Source organism: Tamandua tetradactyla, chromosome 15 (assembly GCF_023851605.1).
Source record: "Tamandua tetradactyla isolate mTamTet1 chromosome 15, mTamTet1.pri, whole genome shotgun sequence".
Classification (NCBI taxonomy): Eukaryota; Metazoa; Chordata; class Mammalia; order Pilosa; family Myrmecophagidae; genus Tamandua; species Tamandua tetradactyla.
This window is the reverse complement of record NC_135341.1, coordinates 42,930,609-42,950,677: the sequence shown is the minus strand read 5'-3', so window position 1 is coordinate 42,950,677 and position 20,069 is coordinate 42,930,609. Positions and strand designations below refer to the sequence as shown.

The window sequence follows — 20,069 nt, the reverse complement described above, 5'->3', positions numbered from 1 at the left end:
CTGTTAAGCAATCAGTGGGTCAAAGAAGAAATTGCAAGAGAAATCAGTAAAGATCTTGAGACAATTGAAAATGAGAACACAGCATAACAAGATTCTGGGAAGAAGTGAAGGCAGTATTGAGAGGGAAATTTACATCCCTAAACATTTACATTTAAAAGGAAGAAAGAGCTAAAAATCAAAGATCAAAAGACAAAATAATTCAAACTTATTTTGAATTCAAAAGACAAAATAAAAGTTAGAGAAAAGAATGGGGAAAAATTGAGTAGAATCTCAGGGAACTGATTGACAACAGAAAGTGCACAAATATTTGCATTATTGATATCCCAGAAGGAGAAGAGAAGGGAAAAGGGACAGAAGGAATATTTGACAAAATAATGACCATGAGACTTTCCAACATTTATGAAAGGCATTGATATCCAGGTCCAAGAAGATCTAACTGAATCCCCCCCCCCTCTTTTCCCCACCCTCCTCAATCTGGAAGGGTGGAGGATCTGCTAAACCCTACGGTGAACAGTGGGGCTGGGAGCAGACACGGGATGGTCTCACAGTTCTTAGAGAACAGGGGAAGGCAGCCACAGAGCCCAAGAAAGTTTTGGGAGCCATGAGTGATACAGCAATTTGGTCAATATTGCCTTAACATGCTTCAAATAAATCAGATATTCTCAGTGCAAGTGAGACTTGGTGACCAGACACGGGAATCTGAAGGGAGCAGTATAAAGAAGGCCCACAAGCTGTTGCTAATAAAGCTTTGTCTAAATCTATGCTTCCTAAACCAGTGCAGAAACCACCCAAAATAAATGTTAACAACAACCCAGGTAGTATGGAAAGGGGTCAGTCTGCCATCTACAGGCCATTAGACCCAAAGCCATTTCCCAATTTTACAGCTAATTACAACTTTTGCCACATGTACAATAAGAGATATCATTGCCTAATGCCTAAGATCTTTTACATTCAGCTGACTCTAGGGAATAATGAACTTTGTGGAGAAGGAAAGACCCGATAGGCTGCTATACAGAATGTTGCAATGAAAGTCCTTCAAGCACTGCAGAGTGAACTTATTCTGGAAAAACCACCTCAGAATGGAGAGTCAGCAAAAGAAATGGGTAATGACAAAGACACAAATAAATCTGAGTTCAGTTTAGTGTTTGAAATTGTACTGAGGAGAAATATGCCTGTTCATTTTGAGGTTATTAAAGAAAGTAGACCACCACATATGAAGAGCTTTGTTACTTGGGCATCAGTGGGAAATTTCTCTGCATAAGAAGAAGGAAATAGCAAAAAGCTATCTGAGAAGCATGCTGCAACCACCATTTTACAGAAGCTTTAAGGAATTTCACCTCTGCCTGGGGTTGAAAGCTAAAACTATTTTTTTAGAAATGCACTAAACAAAAATAAAAGCTGGTCCAGAATATGGTCAAGGAATGAACCCCATTGGCCACCTTACTCAAATTCAACAGGCCAAAAAGGAAAAGGAGCAAGATTATGTTTTGTTTTCAGAAAGAACAGTGTTTTGGGAAGATGGCAGAATAGAATATGTCGAGTTCACCCTTGCTCCAAGGAACTCTTAGAAAACCGATGGGAAAGCAACTGGGATGGTGATTCCAGGGTGTAAGAGATCCAGGAGGGTCTTCTATACCACATAGGGAGACCCTGGCTGGAAAAGCTGAAGAATTGAGACCTAGGGAACTGGAGACTGTCCAGCTAGTGCAAATAGCCTAACGTGCCCTTTTCAAAACAGAAGTCCAAAGCCCTCAGGAGTGCACAGACAGGGAGACAGGGACAAGGAAGTAAGCCAAGCTGTGTTCCTTGAATGTGCAATCTTCACACGTACCACCCCCACCTCATGACTCCCCCCATACCCACACACCTGAAAACTGTCATCCGCCCCAACCCTGCACTCCAAGAGCCCCCGCCCAAGCCCCACACCCCCACTCTGCTCACGCATGCTCGTCTGCTCAAGCCCAACTCACCTCTCCTGCATAAGCACACAGTCTTGCTCTGTCCCTCTCAAGACCTGCACCTGCACCCATCCCTTTGCTCCCACAACCCCCTCCCCACCCCCTGCAGGCTGTCACCTGCCCATCAGGGCTGCGGATGCTCACCTTCATGCCCAGTCTTCACCCGCCCCAGCCCATAGAGTCCTGCAACCCTGCCCCATTGCCCTCCCCATCCCCAGCTCTCCACATATATACATTAGCGTTTTGCCCCCCACCCCCAGATCTGCACACCCACACATGTGCACCCCTGCCATGCACCCCAGCTCTGGGCAATCACTGACCTGCACATTCAGGCAGGAAATAGAGAATTCAAACAATTTGATAAATAAATTAGACCTAACAGGCATATATAGGTCATTACACACTTAATACCAGGATATATTCTTCTCTAGTGCTGTGAAATATTCTCCAGCATAGATCATATGCTGGGGAACAAAGAAGGTCTCTATAAATGTTAAAACATTGAAATTATTCAAAGCACTTTCTCCGATCACAGTGGAATGAAACTGGATCTCAATAACTACCAAAGAATGAGAACTTTCACAAATATATGGAAATAAAACAACACACTTTTAAACAACCAGTGGGTCAAAGAAGAAATTGATAGAGAAATTGGTAGCTATCTGGAGATTAATGAAACTGAGAATACAACATATCAGAACTTATGGGATGGAGCAAAGATTGTGCTGAGAGGGAAATTTATTGCAATAAATGCTTATATTAAAAAGAAGAAAGAGGAAAAATTGAGGACTTAATTGCTCACCTGGAGGAACTAGAGAAACTAACACCAAAGCAAATAGAAGAAGAGAAATAGCAAAGTTTAAAGCAAAGTTAAATGAATGGGAGAAAAAAGAACAAAAGAATCAATAAAACCAAAAGTTGGTTCTTTGAGAAAAATCAATAAAAATTATGGACAATTGCAAGGCTGACAAAGAAAAAAGGAGAGAGAGAGGATGCAAATAAACAAAATCAGAAATGAGAGGAGGGTCATTACCACAGACCCTGAAGAAATGAAAAAAATCATAAAGAATACTATGAACAACTAAACACCAACAAACTAGACAGCTTAGATGAAATGGACAAATTCCTGGAAACACACTAACAAGCTATACTGACTCAATAATAGAAATTTATCAAATTGTTTAAGTTCTCTATTTCCAGGAGAAATAGAAGATCTCAACAAACCAATCGCAAGTAAAGAAATTCAATCAATCATCAAAAATCTTCCTAAGAAGAAAAACCTAGGGTCAAATGGTTTCACCAGGGAATTTAATCAAATATTCCAAAAAGAACTAAAACCAATCCCGCTCAAACTTTTCCAAAAATTGGGGGAAAAAGGACACTACCTAACTCATTTTATGATGCTAACATCACTTTAATACCAAAACCAGGTAAAGATGCTATAAGAAAAGAAAAACAGACCAATCTCCCTAATGAACACAGATACAAAAATTCTCAATAAAATACTAGTAAATTGAATCCAATCCAACAACATATTAAAAGAAATATACACCATAACCAAGTGTGGTTTATACCAGGAATACAAGGATGGTTCAACATAAGTAAATCAATTAATAACACATTAACAAATTTAAAGAGAAAAATCACATGGTCATCTCCATTAATTACTGAAAAAGCATTCAACAAAAAATCAACATCCTTTTCTGATAAACACTTCAACAGGTAGGAATCAAAGGTTATTTCCTCAATATGATAAAAGGCAGATATGACAAACCCATAGCCAGCATCATACTCAATGGAGAGAGACTGAAAGCTTTCCCCCTAAGATCAGGAATGACAGACAGCTGCCCACTGTCACAACTATTATTCAACATTGTACTAGAAGTTCTGGCTAGAGCAATCAGGCAGGAAAAAGAAATAAAAGGCATCCAAATTGGAAAGGAAAAAGTAAAACTTTGATTATTCACAGATTACTTGATACTAGGAAAACCCTGAAAAATCTACAAAAAATTTACTTGAGGTAATAAACAAATTTCGCAAGGTGATGGGATATAAAATTAATGTGCAAAAATCAGTAATGTTGGGAGTGCAAGGGTAGTTCAATGGTAGAATTCTTGTCTGCCATGTAGGAGACCTGGATTTGATTCCTGGCCACACACTTCCCAAAGAAGCAAACAAACAAATGAAAAACCAAACAAAATTCAGTAATATGGTGCTGCAATAAGGGGATACTCATGGAAAAAGAATGAAATGTGACCCCCACCATACAGCACACACACACACACACACACACACACACACACACACAAATCAGCAATGTTTCTATACACAAGCAATTACCTAACTGAAGAGTCAATTAAGGAAAAAAATCCATTCAAAATAGCAACTAAAAGAATCAAGTACCTAGGAATGAATTTACCTAGGGACATAAAGGACTTGTACACAGAAGACTACATAACATTGCTAAAAGAAATCAAAGGTCTAAATAAGTAAAAAGACATTCTCTGTTCTTAGATGAGAAGGCTAAATGCAGTTAAGATGTCAGTTCTACCTAAACTGATCTACAAATTCAATGCAGTACCAATCAAAATTCCAACAACCTACTTTGAAGACTTGGAAAAGCTAGTTACCAAATTCATCTGGAAGGGAAAGAGATCCTGAATAGCTAAAAGCATTCTTAAGAAGAATGAGGTGGGAGGATTAATATTTCCAGATTTTAAAACTTATTATAAAGCCACAGTGGTCAAAATAACATGCTACTGGCAGGAGACCCAGGTTCAATTCCCAGTCCATGAACTTCCCCAAAACAAGCAAACATACAAACAAACATTCAACAAATGATGCTGCAATAATAGGATACTCACATGGAAAAAGAATGAAATGTGATCCCCGCCACACAGCATACAAAACAAAAACAAGCAAACAAACAAAAACCAGCATGCTAAGTACTGAAACCTAGAAGGCCCAGCCTCTCCAGAACATCAGATAGTTCCATCTCCCTATCCCATATTAGTGACAGATCCTTCCAACATAAAAAAGTTAGAATGGGCATAGCCCAAACACCCCAAAAGAGAAGGATAGAAAGATCAAAGGTGGTGGTAGAGTTATACAGAGAAGATAGGATTTAACAAATGAATATGAATTCTGAATCATTATATTGATAACTCTTTTAGTCTCTGGTATCTTAGAGCAGCTAGAAGTAAAAACCTAAAATTGTTGAATTGTGACCCATGTCAAACTCTGAAATCTGTTCTACAACTAAATTTGGTGCTGTGATTTGAAACTTACTACTTTTTTGTATATATATATTTTTTCACAAAACAGAAAGAAAAAAGGCGATTGTGACAAAAAAAAATATTTAAGCCCTCTAGCCTCCTATCTTCTGGAACAGCTAGAAGGAAAAATCTGAGAGGATTGTATGGTAGCCCATGACAAACTCTGGGATCTCTCCTGTAACTACTTGTTGAAAAGTGCTTTGAAAACTATTGCTTTTTTATTTCTTTGCTTTGTATATATGTTTATACCATATAATAAAAAAGCTAAAAAAAAAAAAGAAAGAAAGAAAGAAAGAAAAACAGCATGATATTGGCACAAAGAAAGAAGTATTGACCGATGGAGTCGAATCAAGAGTGCAGAAATAGACCACCATTTTAAAACATTATGGTCAACTGATCTTCGACAAGGCCCCCAAATCCACTCAACTGGAAAAAAATAGCCTTTTCAATAAATGGGCATGGGAGAACTGGATATCAATAGCCAAAAGAATGAAAAATGACCCCTATCTTACACCCTACACAAAAATTAATTCAAAGTTGATCAAACACCTAAATATAAGAATCAGTATTCTAAAGCTCCTGGAAGAAAATGTAGGGCAATATCTTCAAGACGTAGTAATGGGAGGTAGCTTCCTAAACTTTATACCCAAAGCACAAACAAAAGAATAGATAAATGGGAACTCTTCAAAATCAAATGTTTTCATGCCTCAAAAGATTTTGTGAAAAAGATGAAGAGGCAGCAAACTCAATGGGAGAATATTTGGAAATCTCATATCGGATAAACGTTTGATATTCTGTATACATAAAGAAATCATACAACTCAACAAAAGAATAAACAACCCAATTATAAAATGGGCTAAAAATATGAATAGGCATTTTTCTGAAAAGCAAATAAACATGGCTCAAAAGCACATGAAGAGATGCTCATTTTCTTTAGCTATAAGGGAAATGCAGCTCAAGACTACAATGAGATACCACCTCACACCTATAAGAATGGCTGCTATTAAACAAACAGGAAACTACAAATGTTGGAGATGATATGGAGAAACTGGGACAATTATGCATTGCTGGGGGAAATGTATAATGTTACAGCCACTATAGGAGACAGTTTGGTGGTTCCTTAGGAAACTAAATATCAAGTTGCTCTATGACCCGGCAATACCACTACTCTGTATATTTGTACAGAGTATAAATACCACTACAGTGTACATTTGTACACTGATATTCATAGCAGCATTATTCACAATCACCAAAAGGTGGAAATATTCCAAGTGCCTATCAACAGACAAGTGGATTAGCAAAATGTGGTATATACATATGATGAAATATTTTGAAGCAGTAAGATGAAATGAAGTCCTGAATCACATGACAAGATGGATAAGACTTGAGGACATAATGCTGAGTGACATAAGCCTGACACAAAAAGAGAGATACTGCAAGATTCCACTTTTATGATCATAGTAAAGGTAAAATCAGAGGCTTATGATACAGAATACAGGGGACCTAGAGATACACAGAAGCTAGAGATGGGTGAATGATTAGCAAATGAGGTTGAACTTAAATGTAAGGGAATAGATAGAAATGAAAGCAGTTCATTAGTAGGTCTATAAGTAATATTATTATATTGAAGGTGAACATGATTGAAAGGAGTTATATAGACCCATGTATCCCACTGCTTTACACTAAAAATATAAATAGGTTATTGCATGAACTTTTGCAAGGGTATGATTCTTGTACAAAGAGTGTATAAGTTCAGGGTATAGGGGGGAAATTGCTATTGCATGCTATTGTCTATGTTTAACAGGAAAACATCAACTATACCACAGCAAAACCAGGGGTAAATAATGGGGGGAGGGACAAGAATTAAGGGAAGGCTTAGATTTTCTATGGAGTGAGGGTATTTATCTTTCTCTTGGGAACAATGAAAGTATCTAAAATTGAGTGTTAATGGACTGCTAACTTTGGATATTATACATGATGTCCAAATGAAGAATGCACTGAGAAGTACATTGGTGAACGATGGGATATACATATGATTGAATATTGTGCTGCTACAAAAAGGAATGAAGTTATGATGCATTCATAATGCAACATTGTGAATGACATTTGGTAAAGCAAAATAAGCCAGAAACAAAAGAGCAAATGTTGCATGGTCTCATTTAGAAAATACTTATAAGAAAACAGGGGCATAGATTGTAAGCTGTTATAGCAGTCACATTTATTGTGGAGTGGTAATTTTTACTTCTGTACTTTGAGAGGCTGTTTTATATATGTATTTAGAGATAAGAATGAAGCTGATCAGGTTGGGATTAAGGTAATTCAGAACACAGGGATAAGGAAGACATTGCCTATATTTTAGAACCTCATCTACTCTTTTATTTATTTATTCATTTTTATTTATTAAACATACCAACATAAAAACACAAACATTCTTACCATATGATCATTCCGTTCTTCATATATAATCAGTAACTCACAATATCATCACATAGTTGCGTATTCATCATCATGATCATTTCTTAGAACATTTGCATCAATTCAGAAAAAGAAATAAAAAGAAAACAGAAAAATTTCATACATACCATACCCCTCACCACTCCATTTCATTGATCACTAGCATTTCAATCTACTAAGTTTTTTAACACTTGTTCCCCCTATTATTTACTTATTTTTAATCCATATGTTTTACTCATCGCTTGATAAGGTAGATAAAAGGAGCACCAGACACAAGGTTTTCACAATCACACAGTCATATTGAAAAGCTATATCTTATACAATCACTTACAAGAAACATGGCTACTGGAACACTGCTCTACATTTTCAGGCAGTTCCCTCCAGCCTCTCGATTATGCCTTAACTGAAAAGGTGATATCTATATTATGCCTAAGTATAACCTCCAGGATAACCTCTCAATGCTGTTTGGAATCTTTCAGCCATTGACACTTTATTTTGTCTCATTTCTCTCTTCCCCCTTCAGTTGAGAAGGCTTTCTCAAACCCTTGCTTCTGAGACCCAGCTTATCTAGGATTTCTGTCTCACATTGCCAGGAAGGTCCAAACCCCCAGGAGTCATGTCCCTTGTAGAGAGAGGAAGGGCAGTAAGTTTGCTTGCTGTGTTGGCTGAGAAAGAGAGGCCACATCTGAGCAATGAAAGAGGTTCTCTTGAGAGTGACTCTTATGCCTAATTTTAAGTAGGCTTAGCCTGTCCTTTGCAGGGTTAAGTTTCATATGAACAAACCCCAAGATTGGGGGCTCAGCCTATTGCTTTTGTTGTACCCACTACTTGTAAGATTATCAAGAATTCTCCACTTGGGGAAGTTGAATTTTCCCCCTTTCTCACCATTCCCCCAAGGGGACCTTGCAAATACTTTTTTATTCACTGTTCAAATCACTCTGGGATTTATTGTGGCATCACTCTGGACAAACCTACAAAATCTCAAGCCCTACTCAAGGTTCCATGTACTACAGTGTTCAATTAAGCTGTCCATATAAGTTATATTAGGAAATGCACTAGTCAAAATCTAAGTTTTATATCAAATAAAAATTTTTGCTTTAGTCTCACACATAAGTTAAAGTTTTAAAATATGAATTACCATCCATTTTCAACACTCTGCAGTATTGACATTCCTTTGTTCTTCCTCATGTAAAAACATTTGTAAATTTGTACATTTAATCACTATTATACATCCTAGGCATTCCTAGATTATACCATCTCAGTCTTTATCATCTATCTTTCCTTCTGATTTCCTTTGTGCCCCCAGGCCTCCTCCCTCTATCATTCTCACATTCAGCTTCACTCAGTGTTCTAACATTACTGTATTACAGTTATGTAATGTTGTGCTATCCATTTCTGAATTTTTACAATCAATCCTGTTGCACAATCTGTATTCCTTTAGCTCCAGTTACCCACTATCTACCCTATTTCTATTGCTTGATGGTCTCTGTTACCAACTGAAGTTTTCCAAATTCATTCACTAATATAAGTTCATATCAGTGAGACCATACAGTATCTGTCCTTATGTTTCTGGCTAATCTCACTCAGCATAATGTCCTTAAGGCCCATCCATGTTGTTACATACTTCATAACTTTATTCTGTCTTACAGCTGCATAATATTCCATTGTATGTATATACCACAGCTTGTTTAGCCACTCCTCTGTTGATGGACATTTAGGCTGTTTCTGTCTCTTGGCAATTGTAAATAATGCTGCTATAAACATTGGTGTGCAAATGTCCATTTGCGTCATTGCCCTCGTGTCCTCTGAGTAGATAACTAGCAATGAATGGTATTGCCGGGTCATATGGCAACTCTATACTTAGCTTCCTGAGGAACTGCCAGACTGCCTTCCACAGCAGTTGGACTATTTGACGTTCCAACCAATAGTGGATAAGTGTGCCTCTTTCTCCACATCCTCTTCAGCACTTGTCGTTTTCTGTTTTATTGATAACGGCCATCCTCGTGGGTGTGAGAAGATATCTCATTGTGGTTTTGATTTGCATTTCCCTAATAGCCAGGGAAGTTGAGCATCTTTTCATGTGCCTTTTAGCCATTTGTATTTCCTCTTCTGAGCAGTGTCTGTTCATGTCTTTTGTCCATTTTATAATTGGGTTGTCTGTCTTTTTTGTTGTTGAGTTGAACAATCTCTTTATATATTCTGGATACTAGACATTTATCTGATATATCATTTCCAAATATTGTCTCCCATTGTGCAAGCTATCTTTTTACTTTCTTGACAAAGTTCTTTGATGCACAAAAGTGTTTAATTTTGAGGAGTTCCCATTTATTTATTTATTTCCTCAATGCTCGTGCTTTGGGTGTAAGGTCTAGGAAACTGCCTCCTATTATAAGATTTATAAGATATTTCCCTGCATTTTCTTCTAAAAGTTTTATGGTCTTAGATCTAATGTTTAGGTCTTTGATCCATTTTGAGTTAATTTTTGTATAGGGTATGAGATATGGATCCTCTTTCATTCTTCTGCATGTGGATATCCAGTTCTCTAGGTACCATTTATTAAAGAGACTGTTCTGCCCCAGGTGAGTTGGCTTGACTGACTTATCAAAGATCAATTGTCCATAAATGAGAGAGTCTATATCTGAACCCTCTATTCAGTTCTATTGGTCAGTATATCTATCTTTTTGCTAGTACATGCTGTTTTGAGCACTGTAGCTTTGTATTACGCCCTAAAGTCAGGTAGTGTGAGACCTCCGACTTCATTTTTCTTTCTCAGGATACTTTAAGCTATTCAGGGCACCCTGCCCTTCCAGATAAATTTGGTTGTTGGTTTTTCTATTTCTGAAAAGTAAGTTTTTGGGGTTTTAATTGGTATTGCATTGAATCTGTAAATCAATTTAGGTAGAATTGACATCTTAACTATATTTGGTCTTCCAATCCATGAACATGGGATGCCCTTCCATTTATTTAGGTCTTCTGTGATTTCTTTTAACAATTTCTTATAGTTTTCTTTGAATAGGTCTTTTATCTCTTTAGTTAAATTTATTCCTAAATATTTTATTCTTCTGGTTGCAATTGTAAATGGAATATTTTTCTTGATTTCCTCCTCAGATTGTTCATTACTAGTATATAGAAACACAACAGATTTTTGAGTGTTGATCTTGTAACCTGCCACTTTACTGTACTCATTTATTAGCTCTAGTAGTTTTGCTATGGATTTTCTGGGGTTTTCGCATATAGTATAATATCATCTACAAACAGATAGAGTTTTACTTCTTCTTTTCCAATTTTGATGTCTTGTATTTCTTTTTCTTGTCTAATTGCTCTGGCTAGAACTTCCAACACAATGTTGAATAATAATGGTGATAGTGGACATCCTTGTCTTGTTCCTGATCTTAGGGGGAAAGTTTTCAGTTTTTCCCCATTGAGGATGATCTTGGCTGTGGGTTTTTCATATATTCCCTTTATCATGTTGAGGAAATTCCCTTCTATTCCTATTCTTTGAAGTGTTTTCTACAGGAAAGGATGTTGAATTTTGTCAAATACCTTTTCTGCATCAATTGAGATGATCATGTGGTTTTAATGCTTTGATTTGTTGATATGGTGTATTACAGTAATTGATTTTCTTATGTTGAACCATCCTTGCATACCTGGGATGAATTATACTTGGTTACAGTGTATAATTCTTTTAGTGTGCTGCTGGATTTGGGATTTGCAAGAATTTTCTTGAGGATTTTTTCATCCATATTCATTAGAGAGGTTGGTCTGTAGTTTTCTTTTCTTGTAAAACCTTTGTCTGGCTTTGGTATGAAGTGATATTGACTTCATAGAATGAGTTAGGTAGCTTTCACTCCTCTTCAATTTTTTTGAAGAGTTTGAGCAGGATTGGTACTAATCTTTCTTGAATGTTTAGTAGAATTCACATGTGAAGCCATCTGGTCCTGGACTTTTCTTTTTGGGGAGCTTCTTGATGACTGATTCAATTTCTTTACTTGTGATTGGTTTGTTGAGGTCGTCTATTTCTTCTTGAGTCAATGTCAGTTGCTCATGCCTTTCTAGGAAGTTGTCCATTTCATCTACATTATATAGTTTATTAGCACAAAGTTGTTCACAGTATCCTCTCGTTACTTACTTTATTTCTGCAGGGTCAGTAGGCATGTCTCCTCTTCCATTTCTGATTTTATTTATTTGCATCCTCTCTCTTCTTTTTGTCAACATTGCTAAGGGTCCATCATCTTATTGATTTTCTCATAGAACTAACTTCTGGTTTTGTTGATTTTCCCAATTGCTTTCATGGTCTCAATTTCATTTATTTCTGCTCTAATCTTCATTATTTCTTTCTTTTTGCTTGCTTTGGGATTAGTTTGCAGTTCTTTCTCTAGGTCCTCCAAGTGAACAATTAATTGCTCAATTTTTGCTCTTTATTCTTTTTTGATATAGGCATTTAGGGCAATAAATTTCCCTCGTAGCACTGCCTTTGCTACATCCCATAAATTTTGATACATTGTATTTTCATTTTCATTTGCCTCAAGATAGTTACTGATTTCTCTTGTAATTTCTTCCTTGAACCACTGTTTTTTTAAAAGTGTGTCATTGAGCCTCCATATATTTGTAAACTTCCTGGCACTCTACCTATTATTGATTTCTAACTTCATTCCTTTATGATCTGAGAAAGTGTTTTGTATGATTTCAACCTTTTAAATTTATTGAGACTTGCTTTGTGAACCAGCATATGGCCTATCCTTGAGAATGATCCATGAACACTTGAGAAAAAGGTGTATCCTGCTGTTGTGGGTGTTATGTTCTATAAATGTCTGTTAAGCCTAGCTCATTTATTGTATTATTCAAATTCTCTGTTTCTTTATTGATACTCTGTCTAGATGTTCTAACCATTGATGGGAGTGGGGAATTGAAGTCTCCAACTATTATGGTTGTGTTAGTTAGATTCAGTTGTCAACTTGGCCAGGTGAGCATACCTAGTCTTGTTGCTGCGTACATAAGCCAACTGTACATGAATATCATCTGTTGCCAATTACATCTACAGTTGGCTAGGAGGCCTGTCTGCTGCAATAAGTGATGTTTGACTTAATTGGCTGGTGCTTAAATGAGAGAACACAATGTAGCACAGCTAAGCAGCTCGGCATTCCTCGTCTCAGCACTTGCAGCTCAGCCCTGGCCTTTGGAGATGCAGAAAGAAGTCACCCTGGGGAAAGTTGTTGGAACCCAGGGGCCTGGAGAGAAGACCAGCAGAGACCATCCTGGGCCTTCCACATAAGAAAGAACCTCACTGGAAAGTTAGCTGCCTTTCCTCTGAAGAACTAACAAAATAAATCCCCTTTTATTAAAAGCCAATCCATCTCTGGTGTGTTGCATTCTGGCAGCTAGCAAACTAGAACAATCGTAGATGTGTCTATTTCTCTTTTCAGTGTTTCCAGTGTTTGCCTCATGTATTTTGGAGCACTCTGGCTTGGTGCATCAATATTTATGATTGCTATGTCTTTTTATTGAATTGTTCCTTTTATTAATACATAGTGTCTTTCTTTGTCTCTTTTAACTGTTTTACATTTGAAGACTAATTAGTTGGACATTAGTATAGCTACTACTGCTGTTTTCTGATTGTTATTTTCATGAAATATCTTTTCCCAACCTTTCACTTTCAACCTTTGTTTATCCTTGGGTCTAAGATTTGTTTCCTGTAGACGGCATTTAGATGGGTCCTGTTTATTAATCCATTCTGCCAGTCTATGTCTTTTGATTGGGGAGTTAAATCATTAATATTTAGTGTTATTACTGTATGGGCAGTATTTTCTTCTGCCATTTTGCCTATTGGATTTTATATGTAATATCTAGTTTTTCTTCTTTTTACCTTTACTGATAGTCTTCCTTTCTACGCTCTTCTCCACACCTCTCTCTCATTCTTTTCCTATGTGTCTCTAGTGTTCCCTTTAGCATTTCTTGCAGAGCCAATCTCTTGGTCACAAATTCCCTTTGATTTTTTTGCCTGAAAATGTTTCAATTTCTCCCTCATTTTTGAAGGACAATTTTTCTGGATGTAGAATTCTTGGTTGGAAATTTTTCTCTTTCAATAACTTAAATATATCATCCCACTGTCTTCTCACCTCCATGGTTTCTGCTGAGAAATCTATGCATATTGGGCTTCCCTTGTATGGGATGGCTTGCTTTTCTCTTGATGCTTTCAAGATTCTCTCTTTCTCTTTGATATCTGATGTTCTGATTAGTAAGTGTCTTGGAGTATGTCTATTTGGATCTATTCCGTTTGGGGTCCACTGCACTCCTTGGATCTGTAATTTTAAGTCTTTCATAAGAGTTGGGAAATTTTTACTCAATATATACTCAATATTTGTGGTTTTTCTGCCTTCCTGTCTCTTCTCTTTTAAAAAGTGATGAAACAGAATGAGTAGAAGAAAAGTCTGACCAATACCTTAGTTTGGAGGCTGAAGCTAAGCGTACATCTTTCTTCTGAAAAGGAAAGTAAAACAGAACAGTGAAAGCAAGAAAAAGAAAACAAAACGTACTTTAGGGCAATTAAAATGTACCCCTCCCCCCCATTAGGAGGGTCTACTTAGGTATTATAGACCTAAGAATCAAGAGAAAAGCAAGCCATCCCATACAAGGGAAGCCCAATATGCATAAATTTCTCAGCAGAAATCATGGAGGTGAGAACACAGTGGGATGATATATTTAAGTTATTGAAAGAGAAAAATTGCCAACCAATTTTATAGACAGCCAGATTTTCCCAGACCAAACTTGCCTCCTCTCAGGAGGAAAGACTTACCCGCATCAGTTTTCCCTTGGGTGAGACTCAGCAGATTGAAAGGCTTTCCTATGAAGCCTCTGGACTCTGTATTTTTCCTATCCTGCCCAATATGTGCTGCTTTTCTGCCTGCAGGTTCCACCAGCATAAGGTGATGCAGTACCTTTAACTTCAGCAGACTCTCCCTTCTGGGGGTGTGGTTGAGATAGAGGAGAGGTTGTAGGTTGGTTTTAATCACTTCACTTTTCCAGACCCTGGGGTTTGAATTCCTTGAGGGAGGGAATCCACCTGAGCTGGGCCCCACTCCTCTCCTGCAGAAGGAACAGTCTCCAGACAAACACTCATACAAGCTTAATTCTGCCTATGACTGGGGCAGTTGGAGCCTAGAAGCCCTGCAGCTGTATCCAAAGAGTAATCTAGCTGTAGTGATCAATGAAAGTGAGGGGTAAGGGGTATGGTAGGTATAATCTTTTTTTTTCTTTCCTGTGTTCATTTTATTTCTTTTTCTACTGTCTTTTTATTTCTTTTTCTGAATTAATGCAAATGTTCTAAGAAATGATGAATATGCAACTAAGTCATGATATTTTGAATTACTGATTATATATGTTGATGTTTTATTTGGTTTGTTAATTTTTTTAATCAATAAATAAATTTAAAAAATAAGGAATGGGGGAACAAATGTTTAAATAAACATTTGTTTATTTAAATGCTAGTGATAAATGAAAGTGAGGGCTAAGGGGTATGGTATGTATAATCTTTTTTTTTTCTGTTATTGTTTTATTTCTTTCCCTGTTGTCTTTTTATTTCTTTTTCTGAGTTGATGCAAATGTTCTAAGAAATGATGAATATGCAACTATGCGATGATATTGAGAATTACTGACTATATATGTAAAACAGAATTATATGTTAATGTTTTTGTTTGTTTGTTCTTAATTTTTTTAATTAATAAATAAATTTTAAAAAAGAGCGATCTAGCTGTAGAAACACAGCCACCAAAAAAGAAAAAGAAAAATCCTTTTCAGAGCAGGACCCCAGTTCCTTGTGTTTGCCAATCAAGAGCTTAAGTTGGTATGCTGCTTTGTGTATCTTCAGGTCCTATGTGCCCCCTCCTGTCATTCAGGGCCCAGACCCTTTCAAGTATTACGTGGTATCTGATCCAAAAAAAACCTCTTTTTTTTTTTTCTTTTTTCTTTTTCCTTCAGTCCTGCCCCCTCTGAGCTAGGGGCAAAAACCAGCAACCTCTGCTTTGACTGAAGGTTCAGCTGAGCTAGGGACCTATTTTTAGTAGTCAGAATTTGTTAATTAATTCCACAATTGGAGCTTGGTTGTGCTCAGCCCCTGCCACTGGTAAAGTCTCTTTCCTTTCCCCTCTGAGAAGCAGCCTGTGGGGGGAGGGGCACTGACCGCCAGGGTTTGGAGAACTCATAGTTCTGGGTGGGCTTGCAGCCGGTCCAGCTGGTCCAGACTGGGCTATGCTGTGTGTCCAGTCACTGACGTGGCCTCAGCAGTTGTTCTGTACTGTTCCTGGCAATTTACTAGCTGCTCTGGAGGATGAACTAACTCCCACACTTCACTAAGCTGCCATCTTGGCCCGATCCCATCTACTCTTTGAGACCAAAGGAAGAAAGGTTTATTTTGTCCAGAACCTAAATTTTCTGTAGCACGTAATCTAACTCAACCTGTATTGATAGATCATTTAAACAATCCAAATACAGGCCCAGAATAAGATTGAGGTCCTTTAATCCTATATAGCTTAATGTAATGCCTGGATACATTCCAGAGTATATTAAGCAGATTATCAAAAAGTATTAGCAAAATTTCTTGAGGAATGGGAGAAAAAAAATATGGAACTATTAAACTTTATCACCGGGGAACTCCCTGGTACTGTCTTGGCCTATTGATTAGGGAAACCCAAATCAATAGGCCAAGCCCATGATCTTGAGGCTTGCTCTTATGAAGCTTATGTATGTAGTGGAGAAGCTTAGGCTACCCATAGGTATGCCTAAGAGGTACTTTTGGAGAACCTCTTTTGTTGCTCAGATGTGGCTTCTCTCTCTCTCTAAGCCCAATTCTTCAAGTGAAATCATTGCCCTCCCCGCTATGTGGAACCTGACACCCAGGGGTGAAAGTCTCCCTGTCGATGTGGGAGATAACCTCCAGGGATGAGCCTGGCCCTGGCACCATGGGATCAACAATGGTATATGGACCAAAAGGGGGAAAAGAAGTGTAAAAATAAGGTATCAGTGACTGAGAGAGTTTAAATAGAGTTGAGAGGCTACTCTGGAGGTCACTCTTATGCAAGCTTCAGTTAGACATTGCTCCCTATCATAACTTGCCAAACCCCAACTAAATCAATTCTTGCCAACCATAAAGAACACCTAGGATGTTATATAAGATTCTACAAAGGTTCCATGCACAAGGGCAACTTTCCAGAACCTATAACCTCCAGATGGGTGCCTGGACGGATAAATCCTGAAATGCAGAGGGCCCAGCCTCTCCAGAACATCAACTAATTTCATCCCCCATTCCATATTATCAACAGCCCCTTCCAACATGAAAAAGTTATAATGTGCATAGTCCAAATACCCTTAAATATCGGGAGAAAGAAAAAAGGTGAAGATGGAATTATATAGAGAAGGTAGGGTTTAACAAACAAATATAATTGCTGAATCATTAGATTGATATTTCTTTTTCTCTCCAGTATCTTAGAGCAGTTAGAAATAAAACTGTGGAACTATAACCCATACCAAGCTCTGAAATCTGTTCTACAACTAATTGTTGCTGTGCTTTGTAATATATTGCTTTTTTTTGTATGTATGTTATTTTTTCACAGAAAAGAAAAAAAAGTCAATTGTGATGATAAAAAAACAAGATACCATTAATAGTCTTGAGTACGTTGTAGACAATGTGTGTTCCATTCTCCACTCTCCTCATTGGCTGTTTTTCAGATCAAACCTAAGTTAATATTGGGAACCCTGCAAATTGGGCTGAAGTTGAAACTTTAAATGCATCACTTTCCATTTAAATAAAGTTGTCTTGTAAGAATTCAAGAGTTTTGCCATGCAAAGGAGGACTCCAAGAGACGTTCTCTCATGCAACATGCAAGGGGTTAATTTACCACACATGTGTGGGGCTCACTGAACACGCAGGAACAGAGAGCCCCGAGCCTGGGTTTTGGGAAGCTTTTTGAGGGCCAGGATAAGGGGGTGGGGTTTGAGGGTTGAACATGAGTTACAGGTTCTGCTTTATGCAGGAAGTAGATAACGAACATTTTGCAAGAAGTAGATAACAAACATTTTGCAAGAAGCAGATAACAAACATTTTTCGCGCATGAGTCATGGGAGCTGCTTCATGCAAGAAGCAGCTGTCTCGAGCAAAACTCCCTTACTCAACCTTCTCAGTTGCATTCTTAGATAAACTTCCTCCAGCAGTTACAACCTTGCATAACCAAGGCAGCAGAAAACCTTGCATAACAAAGGCAGCAGATAACCGCCCCTGGGAAGTTCCGGGTTGTTTTTCTTAGCCTGATGGGGCCCATAACTCTTTTCTTTACAATCCTTCTTTACATAAGAAAAGTTAGCTACTGTTAAGTTTTATAAAATCCTTCTTTACAGTCTAAGTATAAAAAAAGAAAGAGGAATGCTTTGATGTCAAGAATTTGTGATACAGGTCAAAGTAGGCAATTGATGCTGGAACAGGACCTAATTAAAAGAAAGCTTAAAAAAAAATACTGTAGAAGTAATGCTTTACAACTTGGTTACAAAGTATCCACTAACGTTCAAGAGCAACTTGACAGGACAGGGTAAAACAAAGGATGGAGTGGTCCAAAGGCTAGGTTTCCCGAACCACCCAATAACACTCCCCCCAAAAGTCTTTGTCTCCTGATGTTTATCGAGAAATGGAAGGCAGTCACCACAAAGTAATCTCTAGCAATACTCTAGGCTGTCACCCAACGATATGAACCAACTTTCAAGCTCTTTCTTCAGTATATCTCCCACATCAAATAGTTCAGCTACAATTGCCAGGGAACTCATTATGAATGGAACATCTCCTATAGTCAAAGCCATAGGTTTAAAAGGAAGTTTTCCTACTCGCTCTTGTTCTCCAATACAGCCTTCAAAAACAACCAGAATATTTAGCAAGGATTCAAAACTTTCAGGTATGAATTAAAAGTAAAAACAACAACAAAGCACCTCAGCCCCATCCCCAACTCTGTAGGAGCCAAGTGTTAAAACAAGACCTGAAGAATTTGTTGGAAGCAGCTGGCCTCAGGATGGTGGCAGTAAACTGTGGAGATTGTTATGTAGAGCAGTCTGGGAGGAAGAGAATGTTTGTTTACCCCAAATGATTATTTTAAGTAAGAAGGAAGAACACTGAAAGATAAGAACTTTGTTCCCTCAGGAAATGCATGCATGCCTATTGTCATCCTGTGGTATATAACCAGGATTTGGTTAAGAATAAAATTGTCTGAAGTCTGTCTGAATTAAACTCAAGCTTCAGACCCCTGAGCCCATCTGTGCCTTTCTTTCTTTCTTTCTTCCTTTCTTTCTCATCATTCCTTAATATCTTCGAGCTCCGTTTCAACAGGGAAGCAACACAACTCCTCCCTCTCTATCCATCAGAAGGTTTATTCTTGCTTTCTAGCATGGTCCACATGCCACTTACATTATAAATTATTGGGTACACAGAAGACAGAAAGAAACGAACAATGCACATGCCTCACTTTCTGGTATTTTCAGGCTATCCAGTAATTCCTTTGCTTTCTGGGTTTCCTTCACTTTCCTTCTCCTTTTTATTTTTCTTCTTCTTCTTTGCTTTAACATTTTAATTCTCTGTTCTTTTCTGTCTTCTGGTTGAACTTGATTGAGTGCATTATTCTGTCTTCCACAAACAAAAATGCCTTCAGGCATTTGGTATTAGTATTTAGTACTGGCTTCCCCTCCTTTTTACATTAACTTGATTTTTTCTAATGATTACTTTCACTGTAATTTTGTATTTGCATTTCATTGCCAGTAAACCTGCAGATACAGCATTAACATACAGAATGCTAAAGATCTATTACCTGAGGAGCTAATAATGCATCTTATCAGAACAATAATGAAATGCTTTCAAATTGTTTGAAGCATAAAAATGTGGATTTGTTTTACTAGATCATGTTTTCGGCCATCCACAGTAGCACCCATTTCAGAGGGTACCAACAATTCTACTGCACTGTGTAGCCTAAAACTGACTTACAGCTCACTCCACATGTTGTGTACATGAATTTGGGAATGCAAAGGTTTCTTTTCTATTTATTTGTTCCATTTTCATAAAAATAACAGCAAAACAATCCTTTATGGATAGGCCAGAGCTTTTAAAAGAATTGTTAATTCTAGAAAGGTGAAACACCTATGTCCTGATTTATTAGTTGCCTTGAAAACCATATTCTAAACTGTAATCACTAACTTGACTGGATAAACAGCAGTGTGCTTGTGTGTATAGAAAGAGTGTATTTTTCCCTCAGGTATCACTGTTTTCATCCCCTTTTCCATCTTATCTTATTCCTTAAGACCAAAAACTATAGTTTCCTTTAGAAATACTCTAGAAAATCTGTATTGTGTGGAATGATCA

At 37.5% G+C, this 20,069-nt stretch overlaps 1 pseudogene; it reads left to right on the top strand.

Moving 5' to 3' along the window:
• Window positions 1–614: 614 nt before the first annotated feature.
• LOC143657953 (double-stranded RNA-binding protein Staufen homolog 2-like) lies at window positions 615–18,624 on the top strand (annotated as a pseudogene).
• The last annotated feature ends 1,445 nt before the right edge of the window (window positions 18,625–20,069 follow it).